Source organism: Salvia splendens, chromosome 11 (genome assembly GCF_004379255.2).
Source record: "Salvia splendens isolate huo1 chromosome 11, SspV2, whole genome shotgun sequence".
NCBI lineage: Eukaryota > Viridiplantae > Streptophyta > Magnoliopsida > Lamiales > Lamiaceae > Salvia > Salvia splendens.
In genome coordinates this window covers 14,914,118-14,926,325 of record NC_056042.1, presented here as the reverse complement: position 1 = coordinate 14,926,325, position 12,208 = coordinate 14,914,118, and the positions used below count along the sequence as shown (strand labels likewise).

At 38.7% G+C, this 12,208-nt stretch overlaps 1 long non-coding RNA gene across 1 annotated transcript; it reads right to left on the bottom strand.

Moving 5' to 3' along the window:
* Window positions 1–1,955: 1,955 nt before the first annotated feature.
* On the bottom strand, window positions 1,956–2,990 carry LOC121755001. The gene is made up of 2 exons (XR_006040600.1): window positions 2,419–2,990; window positions 1,956–2,269 (listed from the first exon to the last, which is right to left on the bottom strand). It is a non-coding gene; the product is annotated as an uncharacterized LOC121755001 (long non-coding RNA).
* Window positions 2,991–12,208: the final 9,218 nt, after the last annotated feature.

Below are 12,208 nucleotides of genomic sequence, written 5' to 3'. Positions count from 1 at the left end.
CAGCAAGATGCGATTGGAAGTAGTGAGAGCCCCGGAGACCGTGAAAGGAAAGATCGCCACCTTGGTAGTTGTACCTGATCTGCGAACAAGGATAAGAGAGGGTCAACGCAATGATGAAAATTTGGAGAAAGTTCGACTGAAGGTGAGGAAGGGCGAGCAAGAGAAATTTCGAGAGGAGGCTGATAATGCCCTCACTTACGAAGGGAGACTTTGTGTGCCGAGCGACGAAGGACTTCGAAATGAAATTTTGACCGAGGCACACGAGACTCCATACACCGCTCATCCTGGAAGTACAAAGATGTACCAGGACTTGAATGGATCATTCTGGTGGGAAGGAATAAAGAGGGACATAGCTTCGTTTGTGGAGAAATGCTTGGCGTGTCAACAAGTAAAAGCTTTACATCAACGACCCTATGGGAAGCTGCAACCGTGGGAAATTCCTGAGTGGAAATGAGAACATATCGCCATGGATTTTGTGACGGGTTTACCAAAGACCCGGCAAGGGAATACATCCATTTGGGTAATCATAGACCGCCTCACCAAGAGTGCGCATTTTATACCTATCCCTATAATTCATGGATCCGACAAACTAGCCCGGATTTATGTGAAAGAAATCGTTCGACTACACGGAGTGCCAGTAACAATCACGTCAGACCGAGACACCAGGTTTACTTCAAGATTTTGGATAAGCCTACAAAGAGAGCTTGGTACTCGAATGAATTTTAGTACTGCTTTCCATCCACAAACCGATGGACAGTCTGAGAGAATGATTCAAACTCTCGAGGACATGTTGAGAGCCGTGGTTCTCGACAAAGGAGAAAATTGGGAAGTTGTACTACCGTTGATCGAGTTTGCCTACAACAACAGTTTCCAAGCGACGATAAATATGGCCCCATATGAAGCATTGTATGGGAGGAAGTGTAGATCACCACTCTACTGGGATGAGGTTGGTGAAAGAAGAATACTCGGGCTAGATTCAGTAGAAGAAATGATTGAAATTGTTCGACAAATTCGACAAAGGATAAAAGAAGCTCAAGACAGACAGAAGCCGTATGCTGATGTCCGGCGTACCGACTTACAGTTCAACGCTGGAGATAAGGTGTTCTTGAAAGTATCTTCGTCGAAGGGGATAACGAGGTTTGGCGTAAAGGGAAAATTGAAGCCGCGTTACGTAAGGTGGGACCCGTAACGTATAGGTTGGCACTACCACCGAGTTTTGGGACCGTGCATAATGTTTTCCATGTGTCACAATTACGAAAGTACGTGTTCGATCCCAAACACGTGGTACATCAAGAGGAGATGATTTTGAATCCCGACTTGAGTTATGAGGAGAAGCCCGAAGCTATTCTGGACAGGAAGGTGCAAGAATTGAGGAGTAAATCAATCGCGTCCGTGAAAGTGCTTTGGAAACACCATGGTCACGAGGAGGCTACTTGGGAACTCGAGGATAAAATGAAAGAGAAATATCCGGAGTTGTTCGTTAGAAATGAGTAAATTTCGGGACGAAATTTCTGTTAAGGTGGGTAGAATGTAACGCCCGTACTTTTTGAAGTACTAATTTAAAATATGTCATGAAATAAGTAATAAAAATATTTCGGATACTATGCTTCTCGTTAATGTGCTTTGGAATGGAGTGTCGTGTTATTGTGTTGATGTGAAAAGCGACGTATTTATTGTATTTAATTGTGGAACTTTGGGAGACATGTTGGAAGTCTCGTTGAGTTAATGATGACGATATTGCTATATTTAGCATAATGAATGAGATGTGGGAGATAAATATTTTTTTTGGAAGATGACGCGCGTAAATCGAGGAGCGGTCGAAGAAATTATATTTGGAACAACACCAAATATAAGTTGTGACGTTAGGCGTTCTTTCATTTTTTTTGCGAAGAACAAGATAACGAAATTTAATAAAGCTTCTGTGAATTTTAATTATCGAAAGAAATGCGAGAATATAAAGTACGTATATTTATATTTGGGCCTCTCAAATAAAATTGGAGTCCAAATGTTTATATAAAATGACTTTGGGCCATAACAATCTACAGACTAACAAATAATTAAATAATACAAATTGGGCTTGCAGCTAAATGAGCCCAAATCAAATAAATTCAATTGGAAGCCCAAGTCATTCCAAGAATATGGGAGTAAGCCCAACATTTTTTTTTTCCTTTTTCTCTTCTCTTCTCTTCTCTTCTTCTCGGCCGGTTACCTTCCCCATGGAGACTCCCCATTTTCCCCACTTCTTCACCTTCCATCTCCTCACTTAATTCTGCAAAAAAAAAAAATCAAGAGTCTCACAAATTAAGTTTGATATCCCTTTATCTCCACTCCTTCTCTATTCTCATTAGCCTTTTTCCAAGCAATTCAGAGAGGGAGTCGAGAGAGAGAGCCGAGAAGAAGGGGAAGAAAATTTGCTACCATTTTGATTCAACCACAACCAAGTTCGAAATCACTGAGGTATAATCTCTACTCTTTTCCAAGGCATGAAGTCTTAACATCTTGTCCATACATTATCTCATACATCCACCTCCCACGTTTAGTTCAAACAATTCAATTTTTTGAAATCAATCGAACATCGCCGCTTTTAATCGAAAGCACGAAAGAACACAACTTTGTAGTAAAAACGTGTCTTGCGGGACGTTTCGGGGTGGTTGCGGGCTTGTTCGGGGTGTTTCCGGGGAAAGAAGGTACCGGCAGCAGTCGGGCGGCGTCTCCCGGCAGCGGGCAGCGGCGAGCGGCGACTGACCTTCCTTCTCGCCGCAACGGCGGCTGGCGAGCAGCTGCGACGGCAACTCCGGCTCCCAGCGACGAAGGTTGCGGCGTGAGGATCGATGAGGTGGCAGCGGCGTGAGAATGGGGAAGAAGAGGATCGATCAAAGAAAAAAAAAAGAAGAGAGAAGAATGGGGAAGAAGAGGAAATCGGTAGTGAGAGAGAGGGAGAAAGAGATGGAGGTAAGATGGTGTAAGAATGGGGCTTTTGTCTTTTGTTGTTTTTGGGCTTTTGTTTGGGCCTCATTTTTTTTAAATGGAGGTTTTATTTAAAGTTTGGGGCTTTTATTTTAAGTGGGGTTCTTAATTAAATTGGAGATATAAGGTGGAGGAATGATTTGATGTTGGGCCGATAATTTAATCGTAAAGAATGATTTAATTTAATCATGGATTTTTAAATTAATTTCTGGAATAATTCAAATTATGAATAAATTATCCCAAGTCCGAAATAATACAGTTTCAAAGAGAAATAGTGCGATAATTTAATTATACGCATAAATAATTTTTGGGAGTTTATTTGACGTCATGGAAAATACGAGGAGCCAACGCAGGAAAGAACGAGCGTAAGCGGCCGACCGGCGTCGCACGCAACGCCTTGGGCGTTCACCGAATAATCAAAAACGCATGAAAACCGAGAAAACGAATTAAAAGATTTTAATTAGAGTGCATGCATTCTAAATATCTTCGTTACCGAGATTTGATGTGAACTTTATGTATTTTCCGAAAAGGTGGTTCGCACGGCGGCTAAAGTCGGAACGAGAAACTACTTAAGGAAAACCCTAAGCTTTTGAGGTGGGCTATATTACTTAAACTCTTTTATTTGAAATGATATGTTTATGGTGAAATAAGGGTGGTTTTAAATATTATGTGATGCTGAATTTTATGTTTTTGAATTGCCTATCTGATTGTCTACTAGAATAATGTTCTACTAGACTTTGATGGTTAACGAATTCGGGTCTAACTAGGGTCTAAGCCCTACTTAGGCTAGTGCTGATGGGGATCGTGAGCCGTCCTCTAGGTCGGCCGGTCCAGTGATCGAGTTTGTGGCCACATTCTCGTTTCACATGATGGTTCAGATATGGTATATGATGGACGATGACGATTGTCTGCGCAGACACCATTTTAAGGAATGATTTTAGTGTTTCTCGGCCTTTTAAAGTAAAACCTGAGTTTCACTCAATGATGGCTCGACATAATTTTATCGATAAATGTATTTCAGGCATGAGTTCACTGAGTGCATCAAGTACTCAGCCCTTGCATATGTTTTCCCTATGTGCAGGTTGAGCGTAGACGGGAGGCGAAGGATGTTGAGCATTGGACCGAGACCATATTCAATAAATGTTCCGGTTACTATTGTGTCTTCATACATAGTAGTAGCTAATTCTCAATTAATTCCGCTATGCCAAGTTTTACGAACTCTTATGTCTTTATAATCTGTTGGACTATCTTATTTTTATTCAAACTATGTTGCTTCGTGATCTCAGACTATAATTTGGAAATGAAGTTTCATTTTTTTTAAATCGACATGTCGTACCCCTTTGATTGTTTCCCATTTCTTCCCCGCTTCTTAATTCCCCCATTAGTCGCGATCCACCGTGCTTTCTATCCTTAGGAAGTGCGGTCGTGACAAACCTTTTGTGGTATGCAGTAATAATAGCAACAAGGTTAATTATCGTTGTATTCATCATGAACTAAATAGAAGTTACAATTAACTAATTGATGTAAGTAATGAACTATCGTATCAATTAGAATGAACTAATTGACCAAAGTAATGAACCAAAATATAAACATATATTGAAATACAATAATAACAATATTTTCAAATATAATGCAATAATAAATCATTTTAATGAATCAAATACACATTTTCGATGAATCGTTTTCGAAAGGGCCAAGTGGTTCGTTCGGTTTAGATGTTGAAAGCGCCGAGGGTGGTTGATTCAATGCAGGTACCTCATTCGTGAGAACTGATTTGTCTACATAAAGAATAGTTATGGCGTAAGTGATGAACAAAAATGTGCGAAATATTACGCAATGCAAGGCAAAGTATACCAAAATATATTGCATAACAAACTAGTTCATCATATAATCATATTTCTTCATGTTATGCTTTAATTCCTTCATCATATAATCACATTTATAGTTAAAACACAATGTTCAATTACAACATACCAAATTACATCATTTAATAAATAAATTCGTTCATCTTATATTTTAATAAGTTCATCCAATAAGGAATGATTTTATGTTAAACCGAACATAGTTTCAAAAATTCAACACACATACACTCAGAAATACATTAAAAACTTTGGTAAAAAAAACATAACTTTAACAATATAAAATCAAAATTAAAAAGGGAACACAAAATTAAACCAACAACGAACTAATTTTACAAAAAAACAAGAATTAAAACTTGATAAAGCAGAACTGACCGGTACCAGATGAGGCCTTCGAACGCAACTGTTGCTCATCTAAAACCGAAAGATTCAGAAATTATTAGATACCTTCGAACTAATTTCAAAGAATGACTACAAGTTTAGGACACAACTGATACCTTCGATTTTCGTCCGCCTTGTGTCAACCATCTAGTCCTGGAAGAAAGACAAAGGGGTTGAATAGGATGGTGAGGATGAATGGATGGCGGAGTTCTCCGAGTCGTCGGCCTCGTAAGAGAGAATGGAGTAGTGGGAGAAGTGCGGCGGTAGGAGTGAAAATATTTCACTTTTTTCCTTTACACACGTTGATTTAAGGTTCATAATGACTAAAATATCCCTTGGATGAAGTAATTAAATTATTAGATGAATTACGGGAATGATACATCCATAATCTCATCTCATCCACCAAAATTTTAATCTAATGGACAATATTTAGTCTCTAGTTCTACACTAAGGAGATGTTGTGCATATAAGGGCACCCTATATATATAGGGATGTAATCATATTCTTTTTGTAAATATGGTTCATTCTTCCTTTTTAATCCTAGCCCCAAGATTTAAAAATCCGATGGCCAAAAATCAAGCTGATTTTGATTATTAAAATTATTAAATTATTAGGAAAAAGTATAGGATTAAGATTCAGTTATGGTAGTTTCCATGATTTCCTCCCTCAATCATCAGCCAAAATACGTTGGAAGATTACATCCCTATTACACGCCAATGTTAATCACTCTCTACCAGAATTATCATCGTCTTTTATATTGAATACGTCTGTAATTTTATTTTCTCATCCCATAACAATTTGTTGAGAGATTATATCTTTGAATTATCATTGCAAAACCTCTTATCCATTGAAGACATCTGCATTGTTTGATTGTCGTCGCGAATCTTCTTTTCCATTCAACACGTCTCCATTTTTTGAGATTTCACTCATTCTCGTTTCATTCATGTCAACAACGGAAGAAGGTTATACATTCAGTTACTTAATTGATTATTCACCAATTTTGGTAGAAAGTTATTGTATTAGTCATGTAATTGATATCTATGGTTTTCTGTATTTGTTTGTGATGAGTTCATCTTTGTATTCAGATTTATTTTTCATCGATTGTCGTTTTTATTTTCATGAAATCATCTAACATTTACAGTTTTTTGTGATTTATTTTCCTGAGTTACATCTTGTAAATTTTCGACATTTACAATTTTGGTATAGTAAATAATGTACCAATAGTATCTAATAATGTGCATTGATCAGTGAATAATGTACAGATTGAAGAAAATAATGTTGAAATGAACTTGAATTCATGCCCTTTGGGTTCAACAATCCATGGGGATAGGTTGTAGTACCCACTCACAAATGGATCCATTACAAAGGGCAGAGAGTTTGAATCATTCCCCTTGGGTTTAGCAACACATGGGGCTAGGTTATAGCACCACCACATGAATTAAATTTTATTTTTTAATGTGTTTAAGATTTGGTACAGTAAATAATGTACCAATAGTATCTAATAATGTGCATTGATCAGTGTTTAAGATTTGGTACAGTAAATAATGTCCCAATAGTATCTAATAATGTGCATTGATCAGTGAATAATGTACAGATTGAAGAAAATAATGTTAAAAGAAACTTGAATTCATGCCCTTTGGGTTCAACAATCCATGGGGATAGGTTGTAGTACCCACTCACAAACGGAACCATTACAAAGGGCAGAAAGTTTGAATCATTCCCCTTGGGTTTAGCAACCCATGGGGCTAGCTTATAGCACCACCATATGAATGAAATTTCATTTTTTAATGTGTTTAAGATTTGATACAGTAAATAATGTACCAATAGTATCTAATAATGTGCATTGATCAGTGAATAATGTATAGATGAAAAAGAATAATGTTGAAAGGAACTTGAATTCATGCCCTTTGAATTCAGCAATCCATGGGGATAGGTTGTAGTACCCACTCACAAATGGAACCATTACAAAGGGCAGAGAGTTTGAATCATTCCCATTGGGTTTAGCAACCCATGGGGCTAGGTTATAGCACCACCACATGAATTAAATTTCATTTTTTAATGCGTTTAAGATTTGGTACAGTAAATAATGTACTAATAGTATCTAATAATGTGCACGGATCAGTAAATAATGTACAGATTGAAGTGAATAATGTTGAAAGGAAATTGAATTCTTTCCCTTTGGGTTTAGTAATCCATGGGGCTAGGTTGTAGTACCCACTCACAAGCGGAACCATTACAAAGGGCAGAGAGTTTGAATCATTCCCCTTGGGTTTAGCAACGCATGAGGCTAGGTTATAACACCACCACATGAATTAAATTTTATTTTTTAATGCGTTTATGATTTGGTATAGTAAATAATGTACCAATAGTATCTAATAATGTGCACGGATTAGTAAATAATATACAGATTGAAGAGAATAATGTTGAAAGAAAATTGAATTCTTCCCCTTTGGATTTAGCAATCTATGGGGCTATGTTGTAGTACCCACTCACAAGCAGAACCATCAATTATGTATCACATTAATCTAATGTAGTATATACATTCTTTGACATGCATAATGTACAAAATCTAACAATTAATGTAGACTAATATGTTAATAATGTAACTAAATAAAGAATTAATGTACCCATAAAAAAACAACCATATAATTACAACAAATGGTGAATGACCAAATAATCCATTAAACCCTCTTGAAATAGAGGAAGTTCCCTTTCTTTGATCTACTGGGCACTTCACCCACTTCAGCTTGCACTTTAGGGGGCTCCTCTTTTTGTTCTGTCATTCTCTGCTGGAAACGCTGCGCAATTGCTATCGGAACAACAACATCCAACATCTCTTCGTAGTCTACCCTTGGGAGCTTTGATGCTGTGTAAAAGACGGTTTTAAAAATTTTAGAGTGATATATAACATAATATTATACACGCAACATCAATTAATGAATATGTCATCACATATAATGTAATACATTAGTAGCAAATAATGTAACAATTAACCTGAATAATGTAACCTAATATGTGTAAGAATACAATAGAGACTACTATACCCTAGCCCATGAATTGCTAAATGATTTGTCGCTGAGATTTTTCTCAGTTTTTACCGTTTTCTTAGATTCAAAAGTGTTAGCTTAGTTTAAATTTCACGTTGTACTCAGCTTTTAGTTTAATCAAAGTTATTTTCACTTTTAATCCGCGCATTTACTTTTCTGTTATTACCTGCAATTCACTTGATCCAGTAGTTAAATTTCCATTGATCAAGCTAGTTTAATTTTGTCTTGATTAAAACCAGTAGTTAAAAAACTCCCAAGTTAAAGCGTGGCAGCAGCCAACCCTACTGTTCACTACTCACACACTCGACACACCAACTTCTCTGTGGGATCGACCCCAAACTTGCCGCTTTACTGTTAAAGTTGTGCAAAATTGGGAGTTATAAATTACTTTGGCAAGGCGGAAAGGGCGAGAGCTAGATTGCATTGATTAAGTGGCAACAACATTTGCTAAATGATCCAATCGGTTCGGTTATCATTCCATATAACTTGATCTGCATTCTATTTGTGTTTTTAACCTCTTTCCAATTCCTTCCACCTGCTCGGATCCAGGATAGACCAAACACTGGAGGGAACAGAATGCAGGGAAGTCAGGCAGGTTGGTCAAATGGAACCCAAGGAAACTGGTCCAGTGGAGGACAACCCAACTGGTCAAGACAACAACAGGACGGGAACTGGGGATACAGACTCCAGGGCCCTCAGTCAAGCAGCCAGGGAAGACAGCAAAATAATCAAGTGGTAAATTATGTCCTACCGTACCAAAGAGGAAACCAGTATTTCCAAGGGAACCAACATAATCATTTTTCCCATAACCAGCCAGAACAGTATGGACCTTCTGGCTACTATCAACAAGGCCATGGATGAGGTCGTTTTAATCAGAGGTATAACAAACAGCAAAATGAAGGTCCAGGAGATGTAATGATCCCACATCAGCCCCACGATGCAATGCGAGAAATACAAGAGACCCAGAGAGAACAGAGGGCTGCACTAGATATGCTTACAAAGCATCTATCTCAGGTCGCCATGTCACTAGGCGAGCTGAGGGGAAATGAAGGAAAAATTCCGGCTACTGTACAGCCACCACCTGGGCGAGAGAATGTCAATGCAGTATCTCTAAAATCAGAAGAAGTTTATCAAAACCCATCTGCGAGTTCTCCAAGACCCACAAATGGGTCCAATCATGAAGAAGGCCCTGAGTCCATCGCCTTTGATCAAGTCGCATAAGAAGGAGAGTCTAGTGCCCTTGAACAAGTCACTAAGAAAGAAAGGATCGTCGAAGCAGAAAATGTAGCTGTGGTGATCCAACCTAGTGATCTTCCACCAAAGAAGACTGACCCAGGAGTGTTCATACTCCCAATTTCCATCAGAGACGTTCAAATAGAGCACGCAATGTGCGACCTAGGGGCTTTCATCAATATTATGCCGTATTCTATATATGAAAAGCTGGGAGTAGCTAAGCTCGTCAAAACTGATATGATGATACAGCTAGTAGACGGGTGTTGCATTCACCCAGAGGGAATTCTGGAAGATGAAATCATCAAGGTCAACAAATTCAAGTATCCCGCCGACTTCTTCGTCATGAAGATGACAGAGCCAGGAGCGGAGGAGTCTACCGGAGTCCTTTTGGGAAGGCCTTTCCTATCTACAGCCAGCACAGTCATAGACGTCCGCCATGGGACGATGAATCTGGTTTTTAATGGAAAATAGTTTACATTCGACATTGATAAAGCTGTGAGAAAGCCACAGGACAGTGAGAGCATACAATCGGTAGATACTATCAGACCTTGGGAGCAAAAGTATCTAGGAAAGGAACTCTTCAAAAAACCGACCACTGACTCCATTGAAGACGAACAGCTTAAGAAGGAAGCAACTGAATGGTTCAATGCAACAATGACTGGGGAAATGGATGATCAAGCCATTGAAAGGGCAATTATGGATTTCTGTAAGCCGCCACGACCAGCTGAGCTAAAAGAGATCACTCTGCCGGCAAGGGTCGAGAAACCACCTGACCAGGCTGACCCATTGAGAGGAATGCTGAAGGAAAATCCCTCGCCTACAAGGCAACTATTGTCTTTACCTATATCGCCGTTACCCTCAAAAGCCTTTCCAACCAGACGTACCAAAAACCAATCAAATCAAATACGCAAGGACAGGGAGGACAATTGAAGGAAGAATTGAGACTGGGTCAAGAGGTGGTCAAGTGGAAAACAACAGAGATTAACCCAGACCTGTGCATGAATCCCGCCAGGTTAGAAGAAGAAGTGACAGCCCACCGTGATCGACAACGCAGACTCGACCCCACTTTGCGAAAGGAAGAGCTCATAGTGGGGCAGAAAGAGCTACTCTTTCACTGTCAACTCAAACTGATACCCATGCGGCGGAATTCAAAGTGGTCGGACCCTCGTACCATGAAGGCAGTGCACACACAGGAGGCAAACATACTCCCAGGAGACCCCCCAATTCGTCTTCCTTCTTGGTAAATAGTCATCGGGTTGAGCCCTACAGAGAAAAGACCGAAGCAGGCACAGTGGAAGAAATTCCACTGTGGAAGTCATATTCCTTTGTGCATTATTTGATTGCTTCTGTACACTATTTATCAAGCATTATACATTATTTATCAAGTATAAGACATTATGTGACTGTTGTGTACATGGGTGAATGGTTGAAAACCAGAATTCCAGAATCTGGTTGAATAATATTCCTTTGTGCATTATTTGATTGAATATGTACATTATTAAACTAGTAGTATACATTATGTATCAAATATTATGCATTATTTGACTGTTGTGCACATAGGTGAATGGGTGAAAGTCATATTCCTTTGTGCATTATTTGATTGAATTTGTACATTATTAAACTATTAGTATACATTATGTATCAAATATTATGCATTATTTGACTGCATTACCGTGTCTTATTTTGGACAAATCATTTAGCAATTCATGGGCTAGGGTATAGTAGTCTCTATTGTATTCTTACACATATTATGTTACATTATTCAGGTTGAATTGCAAGTAATAACTCGAAAAGTAAATGCGCGGATTAAAAGTGAAAATAACTTTGATTAAACTAAAAGTTGAGTACAACGTGAAATTTAAACTAAGCTAACACTTTGGAATCTAAGAAAGCGGTAAAAACTGAGAAAAATCTCAGCGGGAAACTTAAGATAACGCTAACAGAAATGAGTATTCTGCAGCGCTCCCTTTCGGTCGCCCTTTAAACTAAGCTATCTAACTAAGCTAGAGAACTGAACTAAACTAAGCTAGCGAGCTGAACTAAACTAAGCTACAGAGCTGAACTACGCTAAATAACTAAGCTAAGCTAAACTAGACGGAAAGTAAAGTCTCGGATGCCTTCTTGTGGTGGCACACCCTCTATTTATAAGCTCGATTCGGCTGCCAGCTGGATAACGATCTGACAGGAAATATTCGCTCATTTGAGAGTGAGCGACTCATTGATTGCTACGTGCTGTTCTTCTAGAATGACGACGCTTTTTGGTAACAGATTCGTGACTCAGCTCCGTCCTTGCGTCTCATATTCCAGCACGTGTCCCCTTCTAGAACGTCGTCCTTGATAACAGAATGGTGCGCTATATCTAACTCATTTCCTCACGTGTTCTTCTTCTAGAAGCCAGCGGTCCCCACCTAACTGCTTGATCGCTCCTCCTTGATCAACTCTCTCGATTCTTGGCCTTTTATCGCCTTTTGTACTTGCTTGATCAGTTCGGCCTTGCTGCCTTGGTTAAGTGGTATTTCTGCACATTTAACACTTGTTTTGCGCGATAAACCTATCAAGTAGCATGTATTTCACCCTTAAACTAATGCATGAAATGAGCCTTATCAAACTGCTCACACTTAAAACATACTTGTCTTCAAGTATAAAGAAAAATAAAAGAAAAAGATAAGGCAAATTTAAGGCATGGTTTACTTATTTCACTAGTAAAGGAAAACGAAAAGA